Raw genomic sequence first — 18,220 nt, forward strand, 5'->3', positions numbered from 1 at the left:
ATGCCATTCTCATTCTAAGCAATGCTTCTATACACTGTATCGAATTTGCATATTAATGTGTTCTTGGGGCAACGTGTAATGAAAAAAGATGTGTATTCGTGTAATAATGGGAGTAATACATAATTGGGAATATTTTCATTAAAATATCATACATTTCATAAAACTATTGATATATAATTTCTTTCCCTTTTCACTTGTTGTGTCTCCCAAAATGCCTGACATGCCATGATGTTACTGGTGTCCACTACAGTGGACGACATGTATGAAATCAATGCCCTGTTACGTAACAGAAATTCATATTCTGATTTGAAACCCCATAACATTTTCCTGAGATGTTGATTTCTTACAAACAATTTGAAAATTAGTCCGATTTAAATGATAATTACAAAATATTATCATATTTCCATAAGAGTGCAAAACCAGATAGGGAGAGGGAGTTGTCAAGGTGAAACCTCCAAACATTTGGTATCTCTGCAAAGCCCTGAATGTCTCTATACAGGACATCCAGACTTAAAACTGTGACATGTATGTTGTCAGAGAAATTTCCTAAAATAGAATGTCCTCTACAGAGGCAAAATGCCTATTCCTGGGTCTCAGGATTTTTAAATAAATGAAAATTAACCACTATTTTTAATCAATAAACAGAATAAAAGGATTCTGTCACTTCGGTGTGTTTTATTCTTGGTTTCGTAACAGAGCTCTGACACTCATCGGCAGGACGGTAAGTTACCGCCAGAATCATCGGCCCTTTGGATTACATACGCTATAGATCTCCTTGAATTAGCCCAGGGGTTTGGTGGAGATGGCTTTAATGAACTTTTTCCTTGTCGGGAAAGGTTTTCCGACGTTTCAGTGTGGATGAGAAACTTTTAGAAAACGCCTGAAAACGCTAAATTCTCCTTACTGCGCATGCGTAGAACCTCACAAAAGCTCACTGAGATGATACAGACGGAAAAATAAGAAATAAAGTTATCGCGCAATTCTTCTGACAGGATCATTTTATTTAGCAAAATATCTCAGCGTCCACTGATGCGTCCAAGTCACACTCTTTCAGCATTATATGTTTGGTCTAAAACACAACAGCTCTCATGTTTTTCCGCAGGACAACAAATGTGAGTAAATCTTCTGTCATTTTTGCAGGACTGTTGATATGAACAGTGTGCAAAGTAACATATTTTAGCAACAGTGTGAAAGTGAGTAGCTCATAACAGGCACAATAGTGGTATAAACATGAATATCTATTGGTACAATATGCGTCACATGACTAAACTTACATCATCGTTTTCAAATACCTCCGTTTTCACAGTCCACATTACAGCGCGAAAACTGCGTTTCCAATTGTGTCCAGTTTGGAGAACGTTTTCAAAAAGCTTCATTTTCATTAATAAAACCGCCATCTCAGTGTGGATGAAGGCCAAAGCGGAGAGAAAAAGATGCATTCTCAAACAAAAACAGACAGAAACAGTGTCGGCCCAGATCCGGCCCACATCCGGCACATGTGGATTCAACACGTACCAGATGTGGGCCGGATCTGGGCTGACACTGTTGTTGTCTGGAATATTAGTGTGGACAGTTGCGTTCAACACGATACATTCGAATAGATCATAAATGTCACTCATAAAAAAGTCTGGAAAAGCTTCCCTTGAGATGGATTTGTCACATTATGATTTTACGAGGTAATTTACAGTGCAGACTTTCTAAACTCCTAATTCACATTTTAAGTATTCTGCATATTTCCTGGCTTTGATCATTTACAGCATAAGCACAAGACTCATCAAATCTGTGAATAATTATGCCCCGTTTCTAATATGCATGAAGCTAGAAGCCAGTGCAGAGCTTATATGGCGAAATATTAGTGTTTTTTCCAGCAGTGATCTCTTCCTTATGCAAGGAGCTGTCAGAGGTGGAACAACCCCAGTAATTTCTCTCCCAATGTCTTATTCATCCTCTTTCCCTGCAGTCATGTGCGGTGAGTTTGAGCGTAACTGGGCCGGGTAGGGTGACAGCCAGGTTTTAAATATGTAGCTGTCATCATAGCTTGCGATTATGACACAAGAGCTCACAGCTGAAAGAGAGAAAGACCGAGCAGGACTCTTCTTACGGTATGAGATTTTCTTCCTAAGATATAAACGCTCTTATATAGAATGGCCTTTTCCCTTGTTTGTCTTCCTCGCCGCTTACCGGCGTGACATTACAATAAAATGGCCAGACTCAACTGAAATGTCAAGTGGATTAAAAGGAAGGACTTTTCTTTAATGTTGATCCCAATCCAACACCCGTCTCATTGCAGTTACAAGTGTAAATTACCGGCCTTGTTTTCAGGAGTGAATCATTTCCACTGCATCTTTAAGATTTGAAATGTGACTTCCAAGACACAAACAAACCAGAAAGGATCGTTGAGAGTGCAAATGGAATCTCATTGACATGTTTGTGCACTTAATGGCTGCGTGTTTCTCATATTCAGCAGCCTAATTCAATATTTGTCACGGGTGAGGTGGTTAAGATATAGCGTACGGCGAAGGAGATACAAAAGGATAGCCTACTTTAATTCAAAACTTAGACCAGAAAACCAACAACCACAAATCACTGATATGATAACAATATATATAATACAAGACAAGAAATAGGGAGAAACAGAGGGCTTAAATAGTCAAGTCATCTTCATTTATTTAGCGCTTTTAACAATGTAGATTGTTCCAAAGCGGCTTTACAGAGATAATAGGAAATTAAAGTAACAGAGATTGTTTTGGCTTTATAGCAGCTCTAGAATAAAGTTATTGTCCAGCTAAAGTTAGTTTGATTGATTCACTTCCGTCGCAACGATCATTAGTTATTAACTTAGGGACCGCTAACACAACACCGTTTTAACAGAAAACTCTTAAGTTCTTTCTGCGCAAACTTTAAAAACGCGAACCAGTGAGAACGCTGACAGCGTACACATGCGTATTACGAGATCAGTCTATAGGTATGTGTGTTTGAATATATGTTCACAGGCGTGTAGTCCTTCCCTACAAACCAACCCTCAACAAACTACTTGTCTGGCCTTAAAATTTATAATACAGAATTTTTTATCACTTCCGTGTAGCCACGCGAACCAGAATTATCCCGACAACGCTTTATCTGTAGAGAGGATAAAGGGAGGGACAGAGAACAGCTGGGGCAAATGAACTCAGTGACAGTAACCATAGTAACTAACAGGACACAGCTGAACCACATGAACTAATGAAGGAGGAGTGCCTAGAAACTGAACAATGAACACACACAGAAACATGACATCAGGCTGGTTAATCACATTCTGCTGTGATTTATGCATTTACAAAACGTTACTATTCAATATTATTATTCATGGTAATATTAACACATGTCAATGTTTGATTTTAGAGTCAGGGACAAATATGATAAAGAAAAGTCTTTTTTTAAATGTAGATTAAAACATGTGTCAAGTTTGTGCAAGTTTGTGCGTTGATCACTAATTTTAATGAGTCTTTCTTTTTTAATTATCAAGATAGTTGTATCACCCTGAAAAACTCATGTCATTGACCCTTTAGGGACATTTTCATATATTTGTGCATAATAAACACTTCTGGTATTGTGTTGGGTCGCCACTTGATGAGCACATCTATTTGACAGCTGTAGTAATACATATTTTGTGCATTTGTAATCGGACTAGTAGAACAGTCACACGTAACCATGTCAATTGGAGTGAATTGGCCAAATCCAATTGAAATTTCATGCGGATTGTATAGTGGTTTAAACCGTTTTTAATCCATTTGATACATGTAAACACTTGATCGAACTGAAAACCGAAACTGGAAATGTATGCGAATATGCGATGACATGAAAATGGCGTAATGACGGATGATGCACAGAATGAGCTGTTGTTGTTAAACCCGTGTTGTTATAGGGATAATTTTGGTCCCCTAAGAAAACAGCTTATAAAGCATACTAAGTGAATATTATTATTATTATTATTATTTTGGAAAATGTAAAAATGCAGAAAGGTTATTAGTGTAAGGGGATATGATATTCAATTTGTACAGTATACAAATATATCCATGGAATGTCCTCATATAAACATGAAAACACAACAAATATTGAATTTGAAATGCTAATAAAAAAATAAAAAAACAGAAACATTTTAGTTTAATGTTCATAGTTAATGGGATGAAGTACACATGTGGACCTGAGGAGAAGTGACTTCATCATCCACTAAAATCACTGAGACAGCTGATAAAAAGTCATTGCAAAAAAATGTCTAAAGTAAAGTTAGATCAAATATCAGTCAAACATTCTGGTCACACTTTGGATTAGGATCCAATTCTCACTATTAACTAGCTATTAACTAAAACATTTGCCTCAATAAACTCCTAATTACTGCTTATTAATAGTTACTAAGGAAGTTGTTAAGTTATTGGGTAGGAGTAAGGGATGTAGAATACTGTTATGCAGAATAAGACATTAATATGTGCTTTATAAGTACTAATAAACAGCCAATATCCTAGTAATACGCATGCTAATAAGCAAGTTAATAGTGAGAATTGGGCCCTAAACTAAAATGTCAACAACATTTTCAGGTAATCACCTCAGAAAACACTAAATTTTACATCTAACTTTGGCAGAAAAGAGAGCAGCATGAAGACATGAAAACAATGTTGCACTTGCCACAATTTTGTGATCAATCTCTGTTTCTCTGAGGAATTCAAGATTCTCAGACAGGAACACATTGATCTCACAACATGTGACCAGTAAATGCCTTTCCAAACAAACACCTCCGCTCCTGTTTTCCTGTTAGAGATGATGGTATTATCACAGTCAAAACCTTTGGAGAACATGATTACTTTATATTTGGGCTAATTTGATTAAGCTTTCAGCCACAAATAACAGTAGTACTATAAGACTCAATGCAGAATTACAAACATATACAATTACCCAGATTACAGGGAACGTTCTCAGAACATTCCGAAAAGGTTTTCTCAAATAAAGTTATCTACAAGTGTTCTTCTAACATTAATAGAACATTCATTCAAAGTTGTCTGGTCTTTAATAATGTTCTCAAAACGTTAGCACAAAAACATTGACTGTATATCTTTCGTGAAACGTTTTTTTTTTTTTTTCTGAAACTTTTTCGTTGGTAATTCATCTAACATTTTTAAATGTTAGCCTACTACTTGTTTCAGAATGTTCAGAGAACATTCAATATTGTTTGCAAATTGGATTGAAATGTAATATTCGCATAACCAAGAAAAAAAGTTTTTAATTTGTCTTCATAACATTCTTAGAACATTTGTTTGCTGGGTATAGTTCCAGTAGTCGAATTTGATTGGCCCAGCAGTTGGGACTTTTAATTGTTTTATGATATTTTAGCTATTATTTTTATTTTCACGCTCTGAGTGTGTGCGTTCCAGACAGACTAGTGTAGTGGTGGGACATTTTAAGTGGCTTTTTTCTGCAAGTATAGTTACGCCAGTAGTGATTCAAAAACTCAATCAGTCAAAACTCAATCAATCAGGAACGAAACAACCAACTGTCTCGAGTCATTGAATCATTCAAAGAACCGTTTTGTTCAAAGATGCCGATTCATTCAGGCATGAAACACTGTTGTGGTGTTGCGGAGAGACATTCATGTTCGTGTTTTAACCTCGTTTGAAACTATTCTGACAAAAATTGACAAAGTAAGTAGCAATATTGTGTCTAAAATGTAGGTTAAAATTAAATTCAAATTTATTGAACTGTAACAATCGACAAAATGCAGGAAGAATGACAGACACCGAGCAAATTATCATATATAAATATGGAATCATTATATTTTGTTACATCCCTGGCTGTATGTAGTTCTCTCTCTCTCTCTCTCTCTCTCTATCTCTCTCTCTCTCTCTCTCTCTCTCTCTCTCTCTTTGAAATAAATAAATAGGCTACTACAAAAAAAATCTAAACTCAAGTAGACTTGTTCTGTATGCACTTTTCACCATTTTCAAAAATAAAATAGTTTGGATGTTTTTATGACTCCAAAATGCGATTAGCAAAATAACACAGAAGGATTTTAATTTGCATGTTTTTCTGCATGTTAATCACTTTGGTTAATCCCTCTAATGACCTGCTTAATCATCAAGGGCGTTTGCATACAGTGTTCGTTTTTGAGGTTTGTGAATCTATAAGTGACTGACAATCCTGTCACCTGTCAGTTATTAGACCACGAAGAGTCGTGATAATCCGCTCTGGAGAAAGAAGCTCCATTCACACGCGCTTGTGTATTCCCGTCATATCTCAAGGATGGAGAGTGGCGTGTGAATGCAATAAGCCGAGATTTAGCTGAATTCAAAGCACGGATGAGACTGTCAGACACAAATGTTTATTTGTTCATGCAGTGCAGAGCCGTTGGAGCTTTTCATTCATTACAAGTGAGAAACAGAGCGGGTCTATGAAGGATAGACGTCACGTTCACCTGGACAGAACAAACGCCTCTCACAGCTGTGAATGCAGCACCTGCCTCGTTTTTTCTCTTCCTCATCCCTTTTGATGTTAGAAAAGAAGGCCTCGTTTCAGCACAGGTTACAAGTGATCAAAGATTAGGAATAGAATAGAAAAAAAGAGGGAAAAATTGGGAATTGTGGCCTATTTCTGTCACAGCTGGTTGCAGCAAGGAAGAGTAGAGGCAGGATCTAGGCCTATGTGCAGCAGTCAACTTTATTAACAATAAACCAGAGGTGTAAAGGGTCCCTGAAAACCATACTTGAGTAAAAGACAAATACCTTACAGTGAAAATGACATTACGTGTAACAAGTCACCAATTCTAATAAGACTTGAGTAAAAGTCTTACAGTATCTGATTTTAACAGTACTTAGTCAAATCCCTTAAAACTCATCTTTGATCACCAAAATTACATATTTAAATGTTTTCTCCTTGAATTTTTTTCCTTGGCTTAAAATAGCTTGAATGTAAACTGTAAGCCCCGCCTCCACTCACTCACACCAGCTCAGAGATCCATTCGTTGACGATCACACGTTGACCTGATTGGTTACGAGGTAATTTGTGACGTCAGAAACACCAGCGATTTCAAACTGTTTTTGAGACTGTCTTTGTTTCACTGCAGTTTTAAGGAGAAAATTCTCAGCAATGGTGTTGACTTATGAATTTACACAGGTTTTGTCTTAAAGCATATTAAAAATACCACATAGACATATTGATTTTCACCACAGGGGGACTTTAAGTATTTTTACCTGAACTGAACTGATGCACTAGTCCTCAACACTTAAGAGACGTGCCAGTGAAAAACAAGAAACATTTGATTTGTGAGGAGAGCAATTACATGTTGTTGTTTTTTTGAATCAATATAAAAATGAACACCTCAAAATTGCAATTGCAAGGTCGACACAACAGCCTCTTAAACGTCTACAGAGATTCAAGTCTCAGTTAAGCTCAAGTGCTCAAAAAGAGCATAAGTAAACCAATATACTTCCAAAAGGACTCTTCAGTAATAACGGATAAATAAAATAATGTTAAGTAAAATGTAATAGTCAAAGCCTACTTGCACTGGACGTGCTGGTTTTGGCCTCATCACCGACTGCAGTCATGCCCTCATCTCATGTATGAAACACCTGCGATTCACAACTACCTGCTAATGCACTCGCTTCTGCGTAAAGTAGCCTAGTTGACAAGTTTGGATGAGTAAGGGCAAAAAGCACAAGATATAGATATAAGATATAGTGCCTTCAATGCCCTGTAGATGGCGATATCACTTATTTTGTAGAAAAATTTAGGTGTCTTGTAAAATGTAACTACAAGCATTACTCATCACAAATGTATTGGAGTACAGAGTATACTTATTCAAAAATGTAGTCAAGTAAAGCATACAAATGTATAATATCATGTGCACACAGGTATTTTATTTGACCTATTTCCTTTGTGCATCACTTCCAAAAGTGAGACTATGGATGTGCATGAATTAATAAAGATCTATATGCTCAAATTTGGCTTTTGTTGGGGCAGTATATCTCAATAATGCCCAAGACCCCAGAAGCGTAACTTCCCACACTTATAAAAGTGGGTTTAACTTCCGACTCATAATCTTACCTTGACGTGTTCCGAGCAACAAGGATTCGTGATGGTCATCCTTCGGTCCCACAGATCCACAGTTACATCCGAAACCCACAATCCTCACTCTGACCATCAGTATGGTCTAAGTAACACGACTTGTGTCACGAGAAACGACAGAATCCGCACTGTTCAAAACTTGCTGTGCACCAGATGTCAAATAGGCAGTGCTGAAAGGAGTTGCACTAGTTACGTGAAGTCTGTAAAATCTTGCAGACGTTCATGATGTAGACCATGATGCTGCCGCACAAATGTCCCCCTCAGGAACTCCTTATAGTGCATATATAGCCATGAAGGAGCTACACTTCTGGTTCAGTGTGCCTGTATTCCCAAAGGAACTGGTAACCCTCTTTATGTATAGGTAACATCAGCAACCAACGTGACAAATGTTGCTTAGAAAGTGGCAACCTTAGTCTGGCCTTTCCATAGCAAACAAAAAGTTGAGAATGAGACTTCCTCAAAGTCTGAGTAAAATGTACATATGTGTGCAATGCCCTTACTGGACATAGGGTTAGCAAACCCTCCTGTTCTGCCTGTGAAGAAAAAAGGAGGATGAAATTGAACCACCTCCAGAACTGAACTGAGGATTAAGAATTTTTGGCAAAAAGGCAGGGCTAGGCCAGAGAGACACCCCTGTGCCATCTGGCCTCCAACATAAACAATCATCACTAATGGTTAGAGCACACAATTCTCCAACCCTTTCAGCAGAGCAGAGAAAAAAACAGAAGAGCTGTCTTGAGCTGCATCAGCCATAGGCTCATGTGGGGGCTTAGTGAGAGAGTCTGGTACGAAAGGCAAGTCCCAATTTGATACCCAATTTGAGTCCAATTTGGACTCAAGCGACGATCTCCCCTCAGAAACTGACATACTAAGGGATGTCGGCCTATTGGCTCCCCATCGACTCCCCCATGAAATGCTGAAAAAGATGAGGCATGAACCCTGATTGTACTGGCTGCTTTGCCCTGATCCAGTTGATACTGTAGGAAGGACAAAGACAAAGGACAAGTGGCACCAAGCAGGTTATTGGATCAATATTTGTGCCTAAACACAATTCTGAAAAAAAATTGTCCACTTTATGGAGTAATTAGCACAAGTAGATGGAGCTCTGGCATTGTTCGGTGTGTCACGTACAGTTTAATCTAGATGCCACTTGTGACAAAGCATCTAGCCCCAAGCTGCCTTCTTATACCGTGATGGAGTGTCCAAAACTAAATATTAAATATTTGAATATTTAATTTAAACTTTGAGCTCCACTTTACAAGGCTCAGCTGAGCAGCAATGCGGCGCATGGGCAACGCTGAAGCTGATGCGTCACTTTCATGATCAATGGCATTGATTCATTGTATTGACCAGCGCTGACGCCATTCATTAGACATATCCTTAAAAGGATGATTTTTGAAAGATTTCGCTTTCCTTGGTCACGGCTACCTTTTCACAAATATGACTTGATATGAAGGACAGATATTGTGTTTACGTGCTTTTCCGCTTCAGATCTGATCTTCAGATGATTTTTCAAATCTTGTAGGGTGAGCATGTTTAAGATTTAAGGGAAGAAAATCTGCAAAGATTCTCCTTAAGTGTGTGCTGCAACCAGATCTTACAATCAGATATGATTTTAAAACTCCTGTAGTGTGAGCCAGGCATAAGCTCGAGCATATTTATGTGTTCTAATGACCTGCCCTCCCAAATGGCTCCCCAGCCAGAAGGAGCATTACTAAGCCAATCGTCCAGTTATGGCAAGATTTAGGGAGCAAGTAAAGGGCAGCTAAGGCGGCTGAGTCCACCTGAGTAAAGACTCTCGGTGCCAATGCCAGGCCGAATGGTATAACCCAGAAGTGAAAGGCTTCGCCTTCGCAAATGGGAGGAATGGCCTGTGCTCTGGACAAATTGGAATGTGAAAATAGGCATCAATTGAATCCAGGGATGTGAACCATTCTCCTGCACTTATGGACTGCATTACCATATTTGTATGAGTTATTTTGAATGGAAGAATTTTTTCGTAGTGGTTGAGGTGCTTGAGGTCGAGAACAGGGCTATGATCACCTTTTTTTTTGGGGGGGGGGGACTATGAAATAGGTTGAATAAAACCCAGTCTGCTGTGCGTTGACGGACACCTTTGAGATTGCTCCTTTTTTGTAAAAGACTCTTAACCTCTTCCCTCAATACAGGCTCCAATATAGTGGGTCCTTGACAATATTCATTTGGATCCTTGAAAAAGCCAACCGTCTACAGCCAGCATTAAATTGAGGCTTCTGAGATGGTTTCTTCCGTGCTGTCCTCAACATTGACATATAATCAACTACCACTGGAATGCAAGGTGGAGAATTAGTCTGTGATGTGTCTTCCCAAACATCCCTGACAGGAGCTGAATCAGGCAAGGCTGCAAACCAACAATCTTTGCTGCATATACTTTAGTAAAAAAAGCATTTGCAGGAAACTACTCCTTCACTTCACATTTAGACATTTAGAAGTCAATATTTTATATTTTTGATGCCGCTCTGCTGCACTCCATTACGCGCAGCTCGGTTTGATATTTGAATGACTTAAAGTTTTTAGGTTGCTCTGTCTCAATAGTCTAGCAGTGCTCGTCAATGTCAAAATGAGTGAGATGGCCAATCAAATCAAAGAAGGCTGGTCATTCGTTCACAGAAGACGAGTGTGAATTTCAGTGCAATACTTTAGTTTTACCACTAAAAGAGTGTGTGGAAAGTAGCAGCTAAACATTTAATATTTGACAAATGTTTTACGAGAGGAATGTTGAACGACCGACAGTAATATCCAGGGATGCGAGCTAGGCTACTCAACTTTTTAAGAAATTTCAGCGTTTTGAATAAAATATGCTATAATTTACATTTAATTCATGTAAACCATAAAGTTTTTGATATATCAGACATACCAGTAAGAGTGAATGTGCATATTTTAAAACAAAATATTATTTGCAAGTAGTTTAAATTGATTACTTCACAACTGCAGTTAGACCTTATTTTACAGTTTTTACTTTTATTTATTGACTTAAATACCTTGTAATTCTTAAATAATTTCCTTTAAAAACAGCAACCGCTGTGATGGTGGGTGGCTGTAATGAAAGCGCACAACAATGAAGATACTCAAATACTACGCACAAACATTTTATCTAACTAAATCACAAACACATAGCTAACTAATCTAAACAAACACATACACATTCACGGGAAAATGGAAAGTGTAAGTGACTGAATTAAAGAAACGGGGGAATGAAGCTATGGGAAAGTAATTTAACCATATGAACAGAACCATCAGTTTCTTATTTCAAAGCACCTTGTTAACAAGGGGTCTCCAGCTTATACTAAACCTCTGTTTAGTTGGTTAAATATACTTATAATGCCTTAGCTGTTGATCCAGCGTCCAGATGCAGTCTAGGAGAAAGTCTTTATGGTTCAGTAAGTTGATGGTGTTGAAGCTGCAATCAATTTCTTCCACGTTGAACGAAGAAATTATAATGAACTTGCAGCTGCGAGGAAAAGTTTTTTTCCAGTCTTTTCACACGAACAGCAACCAGAAGAAGAAGGAAGAGAAGAAGCCCGAAGAGGAGAGGAGGTCACTAAGACAGCATGAGAATTCAATGCATGCTATTAAGGTAATGATGTACACCAATGTGTAGGATCTTTAATGAGAATTATTTTGATAGGAAGCATGGTATAGATGAGGTTACATTAACTAGTGGTTCTATTATAAAGCATGCATAAAACAGTATACAATACAAAATACACTATACATAAAGTATAATCATACTCACATCGCCCGGAGATAAGCATGCACATTTATATAAGGTTTGCCTATCAAATAATGGAAATAAGTCATTTGTTATGGGCTTTATGTGTCTTTCCTATGGTGTTGCATGTGGCCATCTTCCCCCAGCTGGAATGTCTCTGAGGTCCACTAGTTGATGGGCTAGTGTCATCTGGGGGAATACAAACTGATAACGATCCGTGGAAGAGCAAACATCTCGATCCCAAGCAGGGCCTTCTGGACCGTTGCTTGTTATGGTCTTGTTGGATTATTCATTAAATATAATGAATAATTGTGTGTCTGATTGTTCCAGCCACTACCGCACAGAAAAAAATTAATGCAAAAGTTTCTTGTGTGCATGCGAAAGTCTGTACATATATATATATATTTTTTTTTGCAAATGACCCTTTAGTGGCTCCATACTATTTACACAACACCATTTTCAACTGAAAACAGAAAAGCTTTTTATGCGTTTTGGCCATTCATTTACACAACAACAGCGAATGGCGGCCTGAAAACACAAACTTTTGAAAACTGGTTTCAAAGTGCAAGTTTTTTTAAAACAGTACTGTTATCGTAAAAAAAAGTGAATTAGAGAAAAGTGTGATCTGCCATTGAATGCCAAATCAGCATCAAAGCCTATTCATGTAATATGTTATAGCTATAAAATATGGCAAAATAAATAACATACTATCCAATGCAACTCCTTACAACATTACAACAACAAGATTTCATAAAATGTTATATCTCAAATCAATTTTAAATTCATTACTGGTTTTGAATTTAAAATTGATTTTGAATTTGAAAACTTTCAATTGATTGAAGGCTGATGGGAACAACATGCAGCTGTCGCCAGCTATTTCTACCCGACCTACCTTTACTTTGTGGTTTATTCTATAAAATTACATCAGTTACACCCACAAAGTAAGTACGTCGGGTAGAAATAGCTGGCGACAGCTGCATGTTGTTCCCATCAACTTTCATCGTTAAAAAAACAAACAATAAATTAAAAACAGTTAAAAAAAGCTGCTTGGACATTGTGCTAAACATTTCCTTACTGGAGACTGGATAATGCTTAATTAAAAACCCTTTTAAATGCCTTAAATCAAACAAAATAGTGTGAATAGCGCTATATTTAACACTGCTATCATATCAGCTCTGAAATATGGCCTCTTCGATATTCTGCTCATGTAATATTCCATCAGCTTTTCCCATTAATAAAGTTGCTCAGCTGGTTTTCACATGCATGATCAGACACGGCAGATGTTCTGACACTGACTGAAATGATGGATTTTACAGAAAAATTATAAACAAATTAAATGTACAGCTGAATGCAATGCTGAAAATAATAATAAAAAATAATAATTAGTAGTTACTACAGTAAATTATTATAGTTTTTAAGATGCATTGCTGTAAAAAGTTTTTTTTACTACACAACACAAAATCAATGTTTGTGGCAATGCATTCACAGAGTTAAAAACAAGCTAGACAATCTATTGCTACTGCACACTAAACACAAATATTAATAACACAACTTCATCAAAAGCACAAAACAGAGATAAATATTAAAATAGCATTTATTTAAGTGTAATTTACAATAAGTGTTTTATGGTGATGAGTAAATAAATGCCATTTATTTTGAAATGCTTGGTCTAAAGTAGAGGTTTTCAAACCATCCTCTTTCTAAAATATATAGACAGATGTGTATTTTCCTACACATCTGTTGACTGGATAAATCTTTTTATACAGTGAAAAATAAAATAAAAATAATATAAATATTATCTGGAAAATATTAACTTTTTATTCAGACTGTCTTTTTTTGGCCACCATTAGAGCACTGTTGCATAGACCTGAAGAGAAACATAAAACTACAGATGTCACAAAAAATAATAATAATACAAAAAAAAAAAAAAATATATATATATATATAATATCAATTTGACCTAAAGATGACCTTTTTTTTTTTTTTTTTGAAAGTGAACAGTTATTGTAAGTTGTAATAATATTTCATATTGTATTTTGGTATTTTTAATCAAATAAATTCAGTTTATAAGCAAGATACTTTCAAATATATATAAACAATCTTACACTCTTAGAAAAAAATGTTCAGTGGGGTTCTATATAGAATACTAGCATTCTTGACTCAATTTTAAAGAACCCCTTTATGTCAAAAAGGTTCTATATGAGGAGAAATGTTTAATGTTTAATACTATATTAATACTTAATAAATGTTAAATACTATCATTATTGACAGGTTATTTCAATTCTTCTGTGATAAAGTATATTTGCGAACTCTTTAATTCATCGTTAAAATTAATTAGTAATACATTTAAATGATTTTTTATTTAAAATAAAACAAATAATTAAAACTAAATTCATTCATTTAAAATAAATCCATAAAATTATCCAATGGGAATCCCATAAAGATTCATTAAATGAAGCTCTTGACTGAACCTTTTCTTCTAAGAGTCTCCCGACCCCAGACTTTTGAACACTATTTAACTATTGATGTATTTGTAACAGACTGCTATTAAATGATGAATAATGTAGATGCTGAAATGCACATCCAGTCATCCGTTCAGCTGTTCAGAGATGTCTTTAATCTAAACACCGCTGACTCCTGCTGGTCATCTGTGTTAATGCAGCTGTGAAAGATCCAACTGTCATAGGCTCTCATGTGCAACAATTCTTTCTTTTCCACACATTGTATTTTATGTATTGCTTAGTGATAATAATAATCGAAAAATAATGTATTGATATAGCACCCTTTAAAAACAATGTGTAATAAGTGAATAACACAACTAACAATACAAAGGAATAAATTCATAAGAAATTAGACAAGCACAAAATACTGTCAAAATTTATATTTAGGATGCATAAAAATGACAAAAATGTCAGATCTCTGTCGCAGTAGGCTAATGCATGTTTATCCATTGTATATCCACAAATGAAATTGAAAATGTGAAATGTGTGTTTTAAAAGAGTTCGGTTTCCAAAAGTCCACAAGACCTGAAGTGGTAATAGTTGATAAGTTATGAGATGATACAGAACAATTCAAATTCTAAGGGTACGTTTATACACGAAAACGATGCACTAAAAACGGAAAAGTTTTTCCTTTGTGCGTTTCATGCGTAGGCCTACCGTTGTCAAAGCGATCCCGTTCACAAGAATCTGTGAAAACGCTGTATTATTCATGCCAGGCCAGTAGTTGGCGATGTCACTTTGTAAAAGAAACACTATGGGCCTGTAGACTGAACATTCAATACGCATGTGCATGACGTCACTGTTTTCACAAGTTTGCGTTTTTTTAGTCTACACGAAGACGATAACGGCGGGCCTATCGTTTTGAAACTTGCACTTTGAAACCCATTTTCAAAAGTTTGTGTTTTCAGGCCCTCAAAATGCAGTTGTCGAGTAAATGAACGGCCAAAACGCATAAAAAGTTTTCAGTTTTAAGTTGAAAGCGGTGTCATGTAAACCAAACGCGTGTGCTATCCGCACCCGGGTTCGACTGACGGAAGTGAGCCGCTATTGATAAACATTAAAATTGTGTGTTTGTGTGTGTTTCCTGACAAGCGTGACTGACAAGCAAGCATATACTGTATATGTATATATATATAGGCTATATATATATATATATATATATATATATATATATATATATATATATATATATATATATATAGGCTATATATATATATATATATGCTGAACATCTGTGAGTAGATCAAGAAGGACTTTGGTTGGGTTACTGCAAATCTGTGTCTGGATGTGATCGCTAAGGCTTGATTTCTGCAGTGGTTTTATCATAACCACAGACTTTTGGGTCACTGAACACTTTATGTTTGCTCAGATCGTCATAAACCACCTCAGGGTAAAGTCGAGCTCCTTGAGGATGCTGGGAAATGCATCGCCGTGGCGGGGAAAGCACCACAGACAATGGAGGCGTGATGATGGTGAGCAACTTCATTGAGAGACGCCTGACCGATCACAGTTAAAATCAGTGACTGCAAATCACTATGTGAAGTTGCAGTGAGAAATTTTGGATTCAAAATATTCTCCTTTCTGAATGGTTGTCAATAGGCACATGCAGATTTTATAAAGACTTTTTTTTTTTTTTTTACCAAACTATATTTTGTTTAGCACTTACATTTTTGCAGATAAAATTGTACTTATTAGATCTATTTTATGCATTTAACGTACATTAGATCAAATTGTAGTTTCTCAGGCAAAAATGTGTTGCAGTTTTTACTGTGATTTCAGACCATTGCTAACACAGCTTGTTTTAGTTTTTTTAAAGGAACTGATGAGATTTCAAAGGGGTGGTTGATTATGATTTCACTTTTCTAACTTTAGTTAGTGTGTGATGTTGCTGTTTGAGCATAAACAACATCTGCAAAGTTATGGCACCCAAAGTTCAAAGCAAAGGGAGATATTTGCTTTTAAAGAAATCTCTTTTTAATGACTACAACAAACAGCTGGTAGAGACTACACAACATTCCTCCAGGGTTAGTGACATCACAAACCCTAAAATTTACATAAGCCCGCCCCTGAACGCGATTTATAGATTATCATGACATAATATGTTAATCAATGACTAGAAGATAACTACACATAAGCTACATAAATTCATCAACTAACCATTCAGAAATGTCCTGTTGCTTCTACATGTTGTCACCACTTCTTGAGTCTCTCCATCTGACTCCGGTTTGAACATAAGATGCTAAAAGTTATTGAAATTTTCAGTGCATGTGTGTGTGAGGTAAAAGGACATGAGCTGTTGAAGCTCCGCCCTCTGTGCCGGGAGCAGCAGCTCATTTACATTTAAAGGGACAGGCACAAAAACGGTGCGTTTTTGCTCACCCTTAAAAAGTGAATATTTTAACATGCTATATAAAAATATCTGTGGGGTATTTTGAGCTAAAACATCACATACACACTCTGGAGACATCACAGATTTATTTCACATCTTGTGAAAAGGGCATTATACCACCCCTTTAAAGAAGGGCAGGTCAGTCAGATCAATGGCGAAGACGACTGATACATCCACCAGCTGGAGTTCCCTTTATCTCCACCAGAGGACACTCCTCTCATCTCCTGTACTGTCTCATCACAAACCTCATTTCCCATTGCCCAGTCTCATTATGTGTGATTAGATTCAGCTGTGTCTCATTTTCCTTGTTAACCCTGCATATATGAGCCCTGGGTATTCACTCATTCATTGCAAAGTCTTGTATGTGTCACACTGCATTTCTGAGTGCTCTCGCTGGTTTCCAGTGTAATGGTTCTGACTTTCTGCCCTGTTTTCCTGGATTTCCCCCGTTTGCCTGTGTTTTCTGCATTGTTTCCCTGGATTTCCCTGTTTGCCCGTGTTTTCTTCCCCCGTAGTGGGGTCTATTGTAACAAAGGCACACCCCAACTTATAAGGGGTGAGATATTCTTTCAGAAGTTTGAATTGGTGGCATTTGTTGTAAATAAATGTGGGTACTTATAAAATAAAAGTTTGAGAACTATAGCTAAACAATTCAGTGAGTTACAGATGCTGTTATATCCAGCGCTACAACCATATCCGGTCTCCCCTATTAGTAATCATACATGTATACAATATACTTTAATAAATAACTGTTTTGATAACTTCACTATTAAGTTATGAAAACGCTATTTCTGAATGTCAGAAGATAGCAGCAAATATAATCTTTGTATATACATTTGCTCCATTACCAAAGTAAAATAAAATACATGATAGCGTTTTCACGACTTTCCAAAAAAGGAAAGAAATAATGAGAGATTAATTACGTTGGTCAGAAGAGAGAAAGATATCAAACTTGCCGTCACTCCCTCAGCTGTTGTATTAGAAAAACTCACACAGCAAAGTTTATTCGTTTTTTGTCATTGACTGCCAAGATAATAAGTAGTGCTGTATTACATTTAAAAATTCATAATAATATAAAAAACTTTACTAGATTTGCAATGTTGATAATTGTGGAAACGCATCATCACAGTCTGTGAAAAAAATAGTCCATATTGGTTGTTTATTTGGCTACAGATAAAGATGAACAATGTCTTCGGGAGTCTCTTTTTTTTTAAAGAATTCTGGGAAAGAAACGCTCAATATATTGGGAAAGGAAAGCAAAAGGTGAAAGCTGGGATCAATACTCCTCAATGACGCCCTGAGAAAGAATGACTGAGACAAGAGTGATATTTTATTAATGATTGAGTTTAAATCTGCCATTGAGAACTAAAGGCGACTTCAAGGTTACATTTATGAACTCTTAGTCACGCCAGAAAATGTGCTTTTTACCACATGACATTTATTTTCCTTGCTTCAGGGGATTTTTAAGAAAGGTTAAACAGCCTCATA

Source organism: Leuciscus leuciscus, assembly GCF_965113295.1.
Source record: "Leuciscus leuciscus genome assembly, chromosome: 25".
Taxonomy (NCBI): Eukaryota; Metazoa; Chordata; class Actinopteri; order Cypriniformes; family Leuciscidae; genus Leuciscus; species Leuciscus leuciscus.